The sequence below is a fragment of the Bos javanicus genome, chromosome 9 (genome assembly GCF_032452875.1).
Source record: "Bos javanicus breed banteng chromosome 9, ARS-OSU_banteng_1.0, whole genome shotgun sequence".
Taxonomy (NCBI): domain Eukaryota; kingdom Metazoa; phylum Chordata; class Mammalia; order Artiodactyla; family Bovidae; genus Bos; species Bos javanicus.
Genome location: NC_083876.1, coordinates 55,503,232 through 55,519,130, shown reverse-complemented (window position 1 = coordinate 55,519,130; position 15,899 = coordinate 55,503,232).

Sequence of the window (15,899 nt, the reverse complement as noted above, 5' to 3'; positions counted from 1 at the left end):
ATGACCTCACTTGAACTAGTGGCTACTTGAACAGCTCTATTTTCTTTGGGATTGGAATAGAGGAGAGAAATGCTTTGAATCAGGCAAAAATTTTTTTACAAAGTAAAATAGGACTGATAAGAATGTTATTTATTCACTCAGGGTGATTTTAAGTGAATGTAAAGGAGGGTTGCATATAGGCCAACTGTAGGACAGTGATTAGTATAAATGCAAATATTATCATTTTATGCACTACTGAGACAGAATTTAAGTAGCAGGTTACAAAAATTTATTTGCCAATGCTATAATCATGTTCCTTTCAAAAACTGTGTTCTTGTGGTTCTCATAAACCATAAAAGCTGTTGTCACTTAGGTACAATAATTTATATTATCAATTGGTCCTTATGATCAAACAGAAGCACATCTTTATGACATGGTATGTGTCTTTTTGTGACATAGGAAGATAAGAAATGGATAGATAGGCAGGAGGAAAGGGTTTAAGCTATGATAAACAGGAAAGGTAACTGTTATAGCAATGGTGAACATTTAAATTCTTTTATTTTAATTCTCATTATTCCTGTATCTAAACTGCTAAAATGATAATACTATTATAGCAAAAATTTGGGGGCTAGCTAGAGTTTCTCTGGTGGCTTAGATTCTAAAGAATCAGCCTGGCAGGAGATAGGAGACCCAGATTCAGTTCCTTGGTTGGGAGGATCCCCTGGAGAGGGAATGGCAACCAACTCCAGTATTCTTACCTGGAGAATTTCATGGACAGAAGAGCCTGGGGGGTTACAGTCCATGGGGTCGCAATGACTTGGGACATGACTGAGCAACTTTCACTTACCCACACACTTATTTAGAGTAAGAGGAAAGGAATTTGATTAGTCTTGAATGTATACATTAAATATAATCTTATTGGTGGGGAAGGAGAATTCAATTGAGGCTGCTTTACATAGAAGAACAGGCAGGATGAGACTCTCTGAGAGTGATTCTCCATTAAGAATTGGGAGTCTAAACCAGACCAGTGACCCAGACTGTTTCCTGAAGAAAGCATTTGTCTAGGCTCTGGCTTGCATCCAGTGGAGCCTATAATTTTCAAATTTTGCTTCTCATCCTTTTCCCTGAGTTAGAGTAATAAACTGCTAACTTGTCATTCTGTTCCCAGAGAGCAGGTTATTGTTTTGTTGAGAAAGAATTCAGAGATGGATGTAAGAATAGCAAAGCAAGAATTTGTTAAGCCATAGTGTGCTCTTAAGGTAAGAGCAGGCAGACTCAGGTGAGTAGCTATGCTGAGGCTGAGTTTCTTTGGCAAGTTGGTAATATGGGGTGTGAAAATGAATGCACAGAATATTCATTGGAGAGGAAGGGGTTTGGGGTCATATTTCCTGATTTTTCCTCCCAGCTCCACCTTCCTGAAAAGAGGAGGGATTTTTGTCCTTATTTAGTTTTTATTTTTCCTAAAGCATTTATTTTTATTAATTTATTTATTTTTATTGAGGCATAGTTGATTTACAGTATCGTATTAGTTTCAGGTATACAGAAAAACAATTATTTTGTAAATATATTTGTATATATATAGTCATACTCATATATATATATATATATATATATATATATATATATATATGTTTTTTTTTTCAGATTATTTCCCTTGCAGGTTATTACAAAATATTGAGCATATTCCCTGTGCTATATAGTGGGTCCTTATTGGTTATCCCTTATTTAGTTTTGATTGGAAGTGTCAAGATATTGGTGCATGATGGGTACTTCTTATCTACAAGGCTAATTTTATTGTAATGAGAGCATAATGAGCAAAAGGGCTACATTCTAATGCTGGAGATTCCTGCCTTTTCCCATCTTTCTTTATCTGCCTCTATGACCTTTGTCACTCCAAAATTTATGGTTTCTTGTCAGTCCAGAGGTTCTGGCTTCTCTTTGTCTGCCCAAAGACCCCCTTTGTTCATAAGACTGATAGTTTCCTTCCACATGGCCTGTGCCCACTCCCTTTTTTCTGCTCATATCTAGCTATCTGTCTGCTCTAACAGTTCTACAGCCTATTTTAAAAACAGAAACACAATATCTCAAGAAAATAAATCAGATCATTACACAACTCTGCTTTAAAAAAAAAAAAAAAAAACTTCCAAAGTGGGAAAAAAAAAAAAGAAAGAAAAAAATGAAGTCCTTAAAATGGGCCATTTGGCCCCACAAAGTTTAATTTACCATTATGGCTTTCATTATCTGTTTAATCTCATTTCTTTCTAACCATCTCCCCCCTGCCCCACTATTGTTTCTTTTCCATTTCTATCCTCACTAACCTTATACTGATCTTCAAGTACATCAGGCCACAGGGGCTCTGCAATGACAACTTCCTCTATTTGGAACACTCTCTTCCCAGATATCTACATAACTCATATCCTCACCTTGAAGTCTTCACTCAAATATCACCTGTAATCTGAGCACTCTATTTGTATTTATCATGTACCTCACCCAGTCCCTATTTTGTAGATACTTTAATATAGCAGAACCAATTGGTCAATAAAACTATCTTATAATTTTCTGATCTTATTTTAATGAGCACTTTTAGACTTAAGTGTCCCAAATTCATGATAAATTATGTCACCAAATTAGTTTTTACTATGTTTGAAGCTGATGAGAGCTATGAAAGAACATTTTAAAAGAACAAGCAAGACATTATTTATGAAATACATTTTGTAAGGATATAGCTGCCATAGAGCTATTGGGTCACCAGGTGTGTTGTCATTGAGCAGTAATATTTTGAAAGAAATCTTTTTTCTGATCAATGGTGGATCTAAACAATGGGCTTAAAACATTCAGTAAACTATATTGTTAACAGATGAGCTGTCATCTGGGCTTTGTTGTTACATTTATAGAGCACAGGAAGAATAAACATTATAATTCTAAGAGTTTTCACAATGGTAGGTGAACACTGGCTTCAACTTAAAGTCGCCAGCTGCATTAGCCCCTAACAAAAAAGTCAGAATGTACTTTGAGACTTTGAAGGCAGATATCATTTTATCCTCTCTAGCTATAAAAGTATTAGATGGCACCTTCCAATGGAAAAATGTTTTGTCTACATTGAAATTCTATTGTGATGAAACCCAAAAGTGTCCAGAAGTTGTCTTTGCCTCATTACCATGCTAAAATTTCCACCCCAAAAGGGGGAACTGGAGCTTTTCTAGACATGATTAGTGTCTTGTGCAATGGAGTGCTATGGACTGCACATGTTCTGGCTGTTTCTGGAATCCCTGCCCCTTTCCACAAATTCTGATGGCCCACTCACTTCATACCCTTTAAAAGTTTTCTATTCCCTGCCCTCCACCCAAGGGAAGGTAGTCTTTAGAGTATGAGCCCTCCCTTTCCCATTACTAGATCAACAAATACAGTTTCTGCTGTGCTTTGTCAAAAAACTAAAGAAAATCTATTGCTTAGTCTGGGTTTAGTCACTAAGTCGTGTCTGACCCTTGATTCCTCATGGACTGGCTCTTCTCTCCATTTGATTTTCCAGGCAAGAATACTGGAGTGGGTTGCCACATCCTTCTCACGGGGATCATCCTAACCCAGGGATCAAACCCATGTCTCCTGTGTCTCCTGCACTGTAGGCAGATTCTTTACTGACTGAGCTACCAGGGAATCCAACATTGTTTAGTGTGATCACCTTCATTAATTTTCTTAGCTAGATCTTCTGAATAGCTTGCTTCAGCTTTTCCATTAGCTCTTGCTGCTGCACCTTGCACTCTTATGTTATAGATATGGCTTTTACCCTTAACTTTCATGAAAGAAACTCTTTAAGCTTCAAATTTTCTCCTGAAGCTTCCTTACTTCCTTCAACCTTCATGGAATTGAAGAGAGTAGGGCTTTGCTCTGGATTTAGGCTTTGGTTTAAGGGAATGTTGTAGCTGATTTGTTTTTCTTTCCAGATCACTAAAATGTTCCCATTATCAGTCATAAGGCCATTTTGCTTTCTTATCATCCATATGTTTGCTGGAGTAGCACTGTCAATCTCCCTTAGAAGTTTTCCTTTGCAATCACGGTGTGGTTGACTGTTTCAGCATGTCTCAGCTTTGAACATGCCTTCCTCCCTAAGGTAATCATTTCTAGCTTTTGGTTTAAAGTCAGACATCTAAGTCTTGAAATCTTAGAGGCTATTATAAGATTATTAGTTGGCCTAATTTCAACATTGTTATGTCTCAGGGAATAGGGTGACCTGAACAGAAGGAGACAGAGCATTTTTTAAGTTCATCATCTTATACAGCAGCAGTTCAGTTTAGTTCAGTCACTCAGTCATGTCTAATTCTTTGCAATCCCATGGACTGCAGCGTGCCAGGCTTTGCTGTCCATCACCAACTCCTGGAGCTTGCTCAGACTCATGTCCTTTGAGTCGATGATGCCATCCAACCATCTCATTCTCTATCATCCCCTTCTCTTCCTGCCCTCAATCTTGCCCAGCATCAGGGTCTTTTCTAATGAGTCAGCTCTTTGCATCAGGTGGCCAAAGTATTGGAGTTTCACGTCAGTTCTTCCAATGAATAATTCAGTATTGATTTCCTTTAAGATTGAGTGGCTTGATCTCCTTGCAAGGGACTCTCAGCAGTTCATGGTGACCCAAAACAATCACATGTACATCAAAGTTACACCAAAGTAGTGACACAAATATTGCTCATCACAAATCACCATAACAAATATAGTAACAATTAAAAATTTTGAAATATTGTGAAACTTACAATACTATTGGAAAAAAAAGGCATCAGCACACTTGCTGAATGCATGGTTGACACAAACCTTCAATTTGCAAAAAATGCAATATGCATTATTCCAGAAAGTCAAGGATGGCTCAATATTTGAAAATCAGTCAAGAAAAAAAATATATATTAACAGACTAAAAAAAAAGTAACATGATCAAATAAACTGATGCATAAAAAGTATTTGACAAAATTTAATAGCACTTAATTAAAAAAAAAACTATCAGAAATGTAGTAATAGAGGGAACTTTCTTAACTTGATTTTTAAAAAACTTTTAAAAAACTGCCACATCTAATAATGTAGGATTGAATGGCAAAAAATTGAACACTTTTCTTCTAAGTAGAGAAAAATGTATCAAAGCTCATTCTCATCTTTTCTATTCTATCCTATAATTTTAGCCAGGATAATAAGGCAAGAAAAGAAAATAAAAGGCACACAGATCAGAAGAGGGGAAATGAATCTGTTGCTATTTGTACGTGACATGATGATCTATGTAGAAAGCCCTAAGAAATTCACTCCAAAAAAAAATCTCTAAAATTAACAAATGAATTCAACACATCAAAAAACTCATACACCATAATCAAGTTGCGTTTATTCCAGGGATGCAAGGATTCTTCAATATACGCAAATCAATCAGTGTGACGTACCATATTAACAAATTAAAAGATAAAAACCATATGATCATCTCAATAGATGCAGAAAAAGCCTTTGACAAAATTCAGCACCAATTTATGGGCATAGACGGAACCTCCCTCAACATAGTAAAGACCATATATAATAAGCTACAGCAAACATTATTCTCAATAAAAAGTGAAAGCATTCCCCCTAAGATCAGGAGCAAGACAAGGGTGTTCACTTTCACCACTATTATTCAACATAGTTCTGGAAGTCCTAGCTATAGCAATCAGAGAAGAAAAAGACATAAAAGGAATCCAGATCAGAAAACAAGAAGTAAAGCTCTTACTGTTTGCCGATGACATGATACTGTACATAGAAAACCCTAAAGATAGTATCAGAAAATTACTAGAGCTAATCAGTTAATTTAGCAAAGTTGCAGGATACAAAATCAATACACAGAAATCACTTTCATTTCTATATACAATTAAAAATCAGAAAGAGAAATTAAGGAATCAATCCCATTCACCATTGCAACAAAAAGAATTAAATATCTAGGAATAAACTTACCTAAGGAGACAAAAGATCTGTACACACAAAATTATAAGGCACTAATGAAAGAAATCAAAGATGACATAAACAGATGGAGAGATATTCCATGTTCCTGGGTAGGAAGAATCAATATTGTGAAAATGACTATCCTACCAAATGCAGTCTACAGATTTAATGTGATCCTTACCAATTACCAATGGTATTTTTCACAGAACTACAACAAAAATTTCACAATTCATATGGAAACACAAAAGACCATGAACAGCCAAAGCAGTCTTGAGAGAGAGGAAAGGAACTGGAGGAACCTTCCCAATTTCAGATTATACTACAATGCTCCAGTCATCAAGACAGTATGATACTAGCACAAAAACAGATATACAGACCAATGGAACAAGATAGGAAGCCCAGAAATAAAGCCATGCACTTTTGGGTACCTTATTTTTGACAAAGATGGCAAGAATATACAATGGGGCAAAGACAGCCTCTTCAATAAATGGTGCTGGGAAAACCAGTCAGAATGACCAGGCTCCTCCGTCCATGATATTTTCCAGGCAAGAGTACTGGAGTGGGTTGCCATTGCCTTCTCTGGTCAAAAAGTATACAAACAATAAATGCTGGAGAGGGTGTGGAGCAAAGGGAACACTCTTGCACTGTTGGTGGGAATGTAAATTAATACAGCCACTATGGAAGCTGGTATGGAGATTCCTTAAAAAACTAGGAATAAAACCACCATATGACCCAGCAGTCCCACTCCTAGGCATATACACTGAGGAAATCAAAATTGAAAAACACACATGCATCCCATTGCTCATTGCAGCACTATTTACAATAGCTAGAACATGGAAGCAACCTAGATGTCCATTGAGAATGACTGGATAAAGCAGTGGTACATCTCCACAATGGAATATTACCCAGCCATAAAAAGGAACATATTTGAGTCAGTTCTAATGAAGTGGATAAACCTAGAACCTGTTATACAGAGTGAAGTGAGTCAGAAAGAGAAAGGTAAATATCATAATTTAACGCATATATACAGAATCTAGAAAAATGGTACTGAAGAATTTATTTACAGGGCATCAGTGGAGAAACAAACATAAAGAATAGAACATATGGACATGGGGAAAGGGGAGGTGAGGGTGAGATATATGGAAAGCATAACAAGGAAACTTACACTACCACATGTAAAATTGATAGCCAATGGGAATTTGCTGTATGGCTAAGGAAAATGAAACAGGGGTTCTGTGTCAGGCTGAGGGGGTGAGATGGGAAGGCAGATGGGAAGGAGGTTCAAAAGGGAGGGGATATATATATATATATCTATGGATGATTCATGCTGAGGTTTGACAGAATCCAGTAAAATTCTATAAAGCAATTATCCAATAAAAAATAAATAAATTATATAAAAAATAAGTAAATGAATTCAGCAATGTCATAATACTCAAGATACTCAAGACAATAGAATAATTATAAACTTCAGATGACATAGGCACAAATCTTTGGGATCTAGGACTGAGTGAAGAATGTTTAAACTTGACACTAAATGCATAATCCATAAAAGAAAAAGTGATACATTGGGTTTTATCAAAATTTTAAACAACTCCAGTGATATTTTCAGTTAATAGAAAGAGAAGCTACTGTCTGGGGGAAATTATTGTAAACCACATATATGACAAAGAACATATCTCTCGAATACATAAAGAATTCTCAAAAGTCAACTCTAAAGAATAATCCAATTAATGAATGAGTAAAAGATTTGAAGAGACATTGCCATTTCACTGATTAGCATCTAAGATTGGCAAATAAACACATGAATAAATATCACCATGATTCAGTTCAGTTAAGTTCAGTTCAGTCGCTCAGTTGTGTCTGACTCCTTGCACCCCATGAATCGCAGCACTCCAGGCCTCCCTGTCCATCACCAACTCCCAGAGTTTCAACCAAATCCATGTCCATTGAGTTGGTGATGCCATCCAGCCATCTCATCCTCTGTCATCCCCTTCTCCTCTTGCCCCCAATCCCTCCCAGCATCAAAGCCTTTTCCAATGAGTCAACTCTTCGCATGGCGTGGCCAAAGTATTGGAGTTTCAGCTTCAACATCAGTCCTTCCAATGAACACCCAGAACTGACCTCCTTTAGAATGGACTGGTTGGATCTCCTTGCAGTCCAAGGGACTCTCAAGAGTCTTCTCCAACACCACAGTTCAAAAGCATCAATTCTTCAGCACTCAGCTTTCTTAACAGTCCAACTCTCACATCCATACATGACCACTGGAAAAACCATAGCCTTGACTAGACAGACCTTTGTTGTCAAAGTAATGTCTGTGCTTTTTAATATGCTGTCTAGGTTGGTCATAACTTTCCTTCCAAGGAGTAAGCGTCTTTTAATTTCATGGCTGCAATCACTATCTGCAGTGATTTTGGAGCCCCCAAAAATAAAGTCTGACACTGTTTCCACTGTTTCCCCATCTATTTCCCATGAAGTGATGGGACCAGATCACCATGATTAGCCATCTGTAAAATCCGAATTAAGACTGTGATGAGATAGCAGTGTATACATAATAGAAGAGATAAAATTTAATACTAATACTACTACTACTAATAATAATACCCCATGCTGACTAATACACACAGAAACTGAATCTCTGTCTAAGCTTTATAATAATGTAAAATGGTACAGGCAGTTTGGAAAATAGTATGGCACTTTCTTATAAAAATAAAAATGAAAATTACCATAAGACCCAGCAATTGTATGTTTCCTAGAGAGTTGAAAACTTATGCTCACTGAACATGGATTTTCATAGCAGCTTTATTTCTAATAGACAAACCTTGGAAGCAATTGAACAATGCTTCAGTAAGGGAATGGTTAAACAAACTGTGATACATTCATATCATTGAATGTTGCTTAACAATAAAAAGTAATAAACTATTGATACACACAACAATTTGCATGGGTCTTAAGGGCATTATGCTGAGTGAACAAAAGCCAAATGAATCAAGTCAAAAACTGCATGACTCTATTTATATAGCATTCTTGAATATTGGAATTATAATAATGGGAAACAGATTCATAATTGCTGGAGAAGGGGGGGACTTAATGTAGATTATGCTGTTGGTTATGAGTGAATATAAAAGGGTACCGGAGAGAGACCACTGTGGTGAAGGAATCTTCCTATGCTCATTGCAGAGGTGGGTATGCTAATCAACCCATGTAATAAAATGACATAGAATTATGCATGTACATTGTACCAGTATCAGATTCTTCATATTGATATTATACTATAATTGTGTAAATTGTAACCATTAGAGGAAACTTGTAAAGTGTACATAGCTCTTTTCCAAACTAACTTCACAATCTCTGCTGAATCTAAAATTGTTAAAAAAATTAAGGAATTAAGAACATATAAACTTGAGATAAAATCTTGTAAAATATGTTAAACTGGACAGAATAATGAAAATAATCATAAACTGGAATTCCCCTGGGTCTGTATTGATGACCATATTTATTTTTTGTGTTACTTGAATGTTTTCCTAATATACTGTAATTTTCAGGACAATGACTTTTATCTGTTCTGCTTAATTCCAAGAGCTTAGATCAATGTTTGCATGTATGATTCATGCAGTAGAAATCTTTTGAAGGAGACAAGTAAGATAGTTGATCCATAACTTTAACACCCTCAGAGAATAATATCATTTCATAATGGATGAAGTGATACTCATAGTTTCAGATCCTGATGATGATAATTATAAACATTTTACCCAAACACCTTTTGATCCCCTACCTTTCCATTAGGTCTTGTTTCATTTATCCCAGTAAGTTCAGCACAGTTACTCTAATGTTGCTTTTGCAAGTTCTAAGTAAACAAACAAAAAATGCCTTGTTAGCCTTAAAGTGTATAATTTGACAATAAAGAATAAAAAAAAATTTTTTTAATAGAACTTTAGCTATTTTAAGTGTCTTTATTTGAAGGCCGAGAGATAGCCTCTTTTGGGGGAGACAGTTTTGGTTGCATTAACTTTGGAACAGGATGTATGAGCAGCATGACTGGAGTCATGGTTTAGTTTGGACAAGTTGGGTTTATCAAGAGAAGTAGGCGGAAACAGCCAAGGTCTCATAAATGTTACAGGTAAGTAGTTAATTTAGGCCTTCAAGGTGTTTCATGGTCATCTTTTGGCCAGCATAGGACTGACTCATGGTCAATAGGCTTAAGCCAGATCTCAGAATCTAGATATTTAACTACTTTCTGTGGTCTCTGAATCTACAGAACAAGGAAGTTCTGTGGTCACAGAGGATTCTTGAGTAATGAGCACAGCTGTTAGTTCTTCATTTGAGTTTTAGTTTTCCTTGGTGACTTCATTCATTGGTCCAGGTTATCAGCTGTACAGAGCCATTTAAGACTGGAAAGGATGTAACATGGAACTGTAATGCTGATGAGTATAAACAGTAGAGTCATAAAGAGACACTCTCTCATGCACCAATTTTCCACAGTCCTAACTAGGGAAACAAATATCAAGCTCCATCTGAATTGCCTGAAATGGGTGACTCAAAAAGTAGTAGTGGCAAAGTCTCAAAGTTTTATTTTCTTTTCTCTTTTTATCATTAGTCAGATAATGATATGCCAAAGATTACCTTTTAGAAACTAATGTGTGGAATTAAAGAAAAAAAAATATTCAGTTCCATTTTTTTGTTGTTTTTTGTTTTTTTTTTTAATTTTTTTAGTTTAATTTTATTTATTTTTAAACTTTACAATATTATATTAGTTTTGCCAAACTTCGAAATGAATCCACCACAGGTATACATGTGCTCCCCATCCTGAACCAATTTTTTTATAATTAGAGTTTTAGAATTTTAAACTAACAGAAGAAAAAAAAAATTTGCTCTGAAAATAAAGTTTAGAAGGAGGATGGCAGTCCTCCTGACATTTGGGGGTCATTGTCCACAAAATTTGGGGGTAGAAGTTATTTACATATGAAAGTCTCCTGCCAGATGCTAGATGCAAGTTTCTTGAGAAATCTGTCTCTTTCATGATGCTATTTTCTCTGGAGTATTTTGAGAGATTCCCAATTATAGATGTCTGAGTTGTAAAAACCTCCAGTTCATGGGAATAAAATATTTTCAGTGGGCAAATGAAGTTCCAGGCATCCAACCCTTGTAATTTACAGTATTTGTAGTTAATAGTATCTGATAAGGTCTTTTCAACAAATTCAAGAGCAAATTTATGCTGGCATCAGTTTTAGTAAAACTGGGTTTCCTGATTGAAGGTTGTGTAGGGATTCCCTGGTGGCTCAATGATAAAAAAATCTACCTTCATTGCAGGAGACCTGGATTCAATCCCTGGGTTGGGAAAATCCTTTGGAGAAGGAAATAGCAACCCACTCCAGTATTCCTGCCTGAAAAATCCCATGGACAGAACAGCCTGGCAGGCTACAGTCCCTGGGTTGAATAAAGTCAGACATGACTTTGCACTAAACAACAACAAATCCCTGAGAAGTCACTTGGACCTATTAGTTATAAAGATGAGTGTATTGCTTTAAACCTCTAAGTATTTGATTATTTGCTATGGATTAAATCATGTCCTCCAAATTCATAGATTTTTTTTTTTTTAAACAAAACTCCTAAACCTCCTGCACACCATTGTGACTATATTTGGAGCTAGGGCCTACAAAGAGGTTCAGTTCAGTTCAGTCACTCAGTCATGTCCGACTCTTTGCGACCCCATGAATTGCAGCATGCCAGGCTTCCCTGTCCATCACCAACTCCCAGAGTTCACTCAAACTCATGTCCATCGAGTCGGTGATGCCATCCAGCCATCTCATCCTTTGTTGTCCCCTTCTCCTCCTGCCCCCAATCCAACCCAGCATCAGGGTCTTTTCCAATGAGTCAACTCTTCACATGGCGTGGCCAAAGTATTGGAGTTTCAGCTTTAGCATCATTCCTTCCAAAGAACACCCAGGACTAATCTCCTTTAGAATGGACTGGTTGGATCTCCTTGCAGTCCAAGGGACTCTCAAGAGTCTTCTCCAACACCACAGTTCAAAAGCATCAATTCTTCGGTGCTCAGCTTTCTTCACAGTCCAACTCTCACATCCATACATGACCACTGGAAAAACCATAGCCTTGACTAGACAGACCTTTGTGGGTAAAGTAATGTCTATGCTTTTGAATATGCTATTAGGTTGGTCATAACTTTCTAATTAAGGTTAAATGCAGTCACAGGATGGGGCCCTGATCCAATCCAATTGGTATCCTTATAAGAGAAGACAACAAAGAGTACTGTCTCTGTCTCTCTCCTGCTATGTGAAGATGCAATGAGAAGGTGCCTGTAAGCCAGGTAAATGTCCATCACCAGAAATCAAATCATCAAGCACCTTGATTCATACACTTTCCAGTTTCTAAAATGATGAGAAATAAATTTTTGCTCATTAATATACCCATTTTATGACATTTTTCTATGGCACCATGAGTGGAATAATGTACCATTTATACCTTAAGAAATTATAATCAGTTATGGGAGGTGTAATTCTAGTCACACAGGGTGAGCTGTTATTGGTTCATATGTGATAGCCTCTGATTTCCTTTGCTGAAGATCTGAAAGGCATTACAGCTAAGGACATGTCTCAACACCATGGCAGTCTTCATTCTTTAGATAATTTTCAAGATTTAAATATCAGTTATTTTTTCTATTTTTATTGATGACTAAAGACAATAAGGATGTGGTTTTTCTGGATGATGGATAGTGTCTTACAAAGCACTTTGATTATTGTCCCTGTAACATTTTATGGAAAAACCCAAATGAGCTTTTTGCCAACCTAAAAAATAGACTTTTGGATCTTATCATTGCACTTTTACCAGGTTTATAAGTTTAGCAGTTGAAACATATGCCAGAAACATCCTTAGGAATTTTGAGTGAAATAGTCTTACGAAAGCTGATTGAAGATTGCAGGTAATTTATCTATGCTTTGGGGATAAAATGAAACTGTTCTGGATAATGAATTATGTTAGCCAGCATTATTAGAATGAAAGAGAATGTAACGCTCTCTTGAGGGAAAGCACGCAATTAGTTTATAAACAGATAGTCAATGATTGCCTGGTAGTGAGACATATGATACATGCTGAAGACATTGGCAATTGTCTAGGGCCTTTTGATTTATACCGTAAGACTTAGCACAGTGGATACTGATTGTTCCTGAGTGACTAGTGCATAAAATTTAGAGACACAAATCAGATGGTAGACAAATATTGTATCAGTCCTTGTGCCTGAACATTAACATGCTTTTGAACTAAGGAGTACGTAGTCATTATATTAATACAGTATTTATAGTATACAGTGTTTATATTAATACATCTTACTTATAAACAATACACTATAAAAATTGAAATGCAAAACATACCTGATTGCTTTTACAATCTTTGTTTCATAAGGAGAACAAAGCAATCATTTTGGTACCTGGTGGTCATTCTAGGAAAACTACAGATATCTGTTATTCCTAATTTTGTGCCTGAGTTTGGGAAAGAAAAGAAAACACAAACAGGGAATGTAAGACAGAGATAAGCCATATTTTTTCAAAGTCAAAAATAGGAACAGCAATAAGGGGCAATGATTTTGGTAATTTAAATTGTATTCCTCAAAATAAGGACATTGAAAACATTATTTAGCTCAAGAATATGTTAGAAGCACTGAGAGTTATCAGAATATTTTCATAATAAAATCAAAGCCTTTTCTCTGGGAAGAGAATAACTGTCATTTAATAGGAAAAAAGTTTTAATTTTACTTTTTTGTACTTATCTTAATATTTTGCAGCAATGGGATGATACCATTTTCCCTTATGAGTAAATCTATTAAAATAGAGTCAGAGCTATCGGTATGTTTAACATATCTCATTTTTATTCATTTTTATTATTCATACTTATATTCACATTCATAGTCTATATGTAACATTATATATGTGTAGGATAATACATATACAAATTTGTTATCTGTATAAATAAGGAAATGAAATATTGAGGTTAGCTGTAAAATGTAATTAACATTATCCATATATAAAATAAATCAATATGTATATTTTATATTCAGTATTCTATCTTAATAAAACATGATGGTTTGCTTAAGAAAATGACATATTATATTCATTATTCTGTATATATTCTTGTATCTATAATTGCTATACTTAATATAATCTCAAATGTTTATTACAATATCATCATTAATCAAAACAATCAACTTTTGTTCCTGCAGACCAAGATAAATTAGATAGTAGAAAAATTCAAATGTCTTAACTATTTATCTTTAAGAAAAATTTCTTTGAGTTACATTTACGTATATATTAATATGTATATAATGTCACCTGAAAGAATTTGAATATGCTAATACATTTTAGTTCTTCTGCAATGCATATGAATAAAGGTAAATGGAATCCGAGTTGAGCTATTTCAAATCCTAGAAGATGATGCTGTGAAGGTGCTGCACTCAATATGTCAGCAAATTTGGAAAACTCATCAGTGGCCACAGGACTGGAAAAGGTCAATTTTCATTCCAATCTCAAAGAAAGGCAATGCCAAAGAATGCTCAAACTACCACACAATTGCACTCATCTCACATGCTAGTAAAGTAATGCTCAAAATTCTCCAAGCCAGGCTTCAGCAATATGTGAACCATGAACTTCCAGATGTTCAAGCTGGTTTTATAAAAGGCAGAGGAGCCAGAGATCAAATTGCTAACATCTGCAGGATCATTGAAAAAGCAAGAGAGTTGCAGAAAAACATCTATTTCTGCTTTATTGACTATGCCAAAGCTTTTGACTATGTGGATCACAATAGACTGTGGAAAATTCTGAAAGAGATGGGAATACCAGACCACCTGACCTGCTTCTTGAGAAACATGTATGCAGGTCAGGAAGCAACAGTTAGAACTGGACATGAAACAACAGACTGGTTCCAAATAGGATAAGGAGTATGTCAAGGCTGGGTATTGTCATCCTGCTTATTTAACTTCTATGCATAGTACATCATGAGAAACGCTGGGCTGGAGGAAGCACAAGCTGAAATCAAGGTTGCTGGGAGAAATATCAATAACCTCAGATTTTCAGATGACACCAGCCTTATGGCAGAAAGTTAAAAAGAACTAAAGAGCCTCTTGAAAGTGAAAGAGGAGAGTGAAACAGTTGGCTCAAAGCTCAACATTCAGAAAACAAAGATCATGGCATCTGATCCCATCACTTCATGGAGGATATATGGGGAAACAGTGGAAACAATGGCTGACTTTTTTTGTGACTCCAAAATCACTGCAGATGGTGATTGCAGCCATGAAATTAAAAGACTCTTACCCCTTGGAAAAAAAGTTATGACCAACCTAGACAGCATATTAAAAAGCAGAGACATTACTTTGCCAACAAAGGTCTGTCTAATCAAGGCTATGGTTTTTCAAGTGGTCATGTATGGATGTGAGAGTTGGACTGTGAAGAAGGCTGAGCACCGAAGAATTGATGCTTTTGAACTGTGGTGTTGGAGAAGACTCTTGAGAGTCCCTTGGACTGCAAGGAGATCCAACCAGTCCATCCTAAAGGAGGTCAGTCCTGGGTGTTCATTGGAAGAACTGATGTTCAAGCTGAAACTCCAATACTTTGGCTCCTGATGCAAAGAGTTGACTCATTTGAAAAGACCCTGATGCTGGGAACATTGAGGGCAGGAGGAGAAGGGGACAGCAGAGAATGAGATGGTTGGATGGCATCACTGACTCAATGGACATGAGTTTGAGTGAACTCTGGGAGTTGGTGATGGACAGGGAGGCCTGGCATGCTGCAGTCCATGGGTTCGCAAAGAGTCGGACACAACTGAGTGACTGAACTGATCTGAACTGAATTAAATGTAGTGACTCATTATGTTACGTCCTTTTTTTCCTACTTTGAATTTATACAATTATCTTATATTACTTACTAATAAATACAACTTAATATTGGTATAATTATTAAATTTAACTAAGAACATGAAAATTA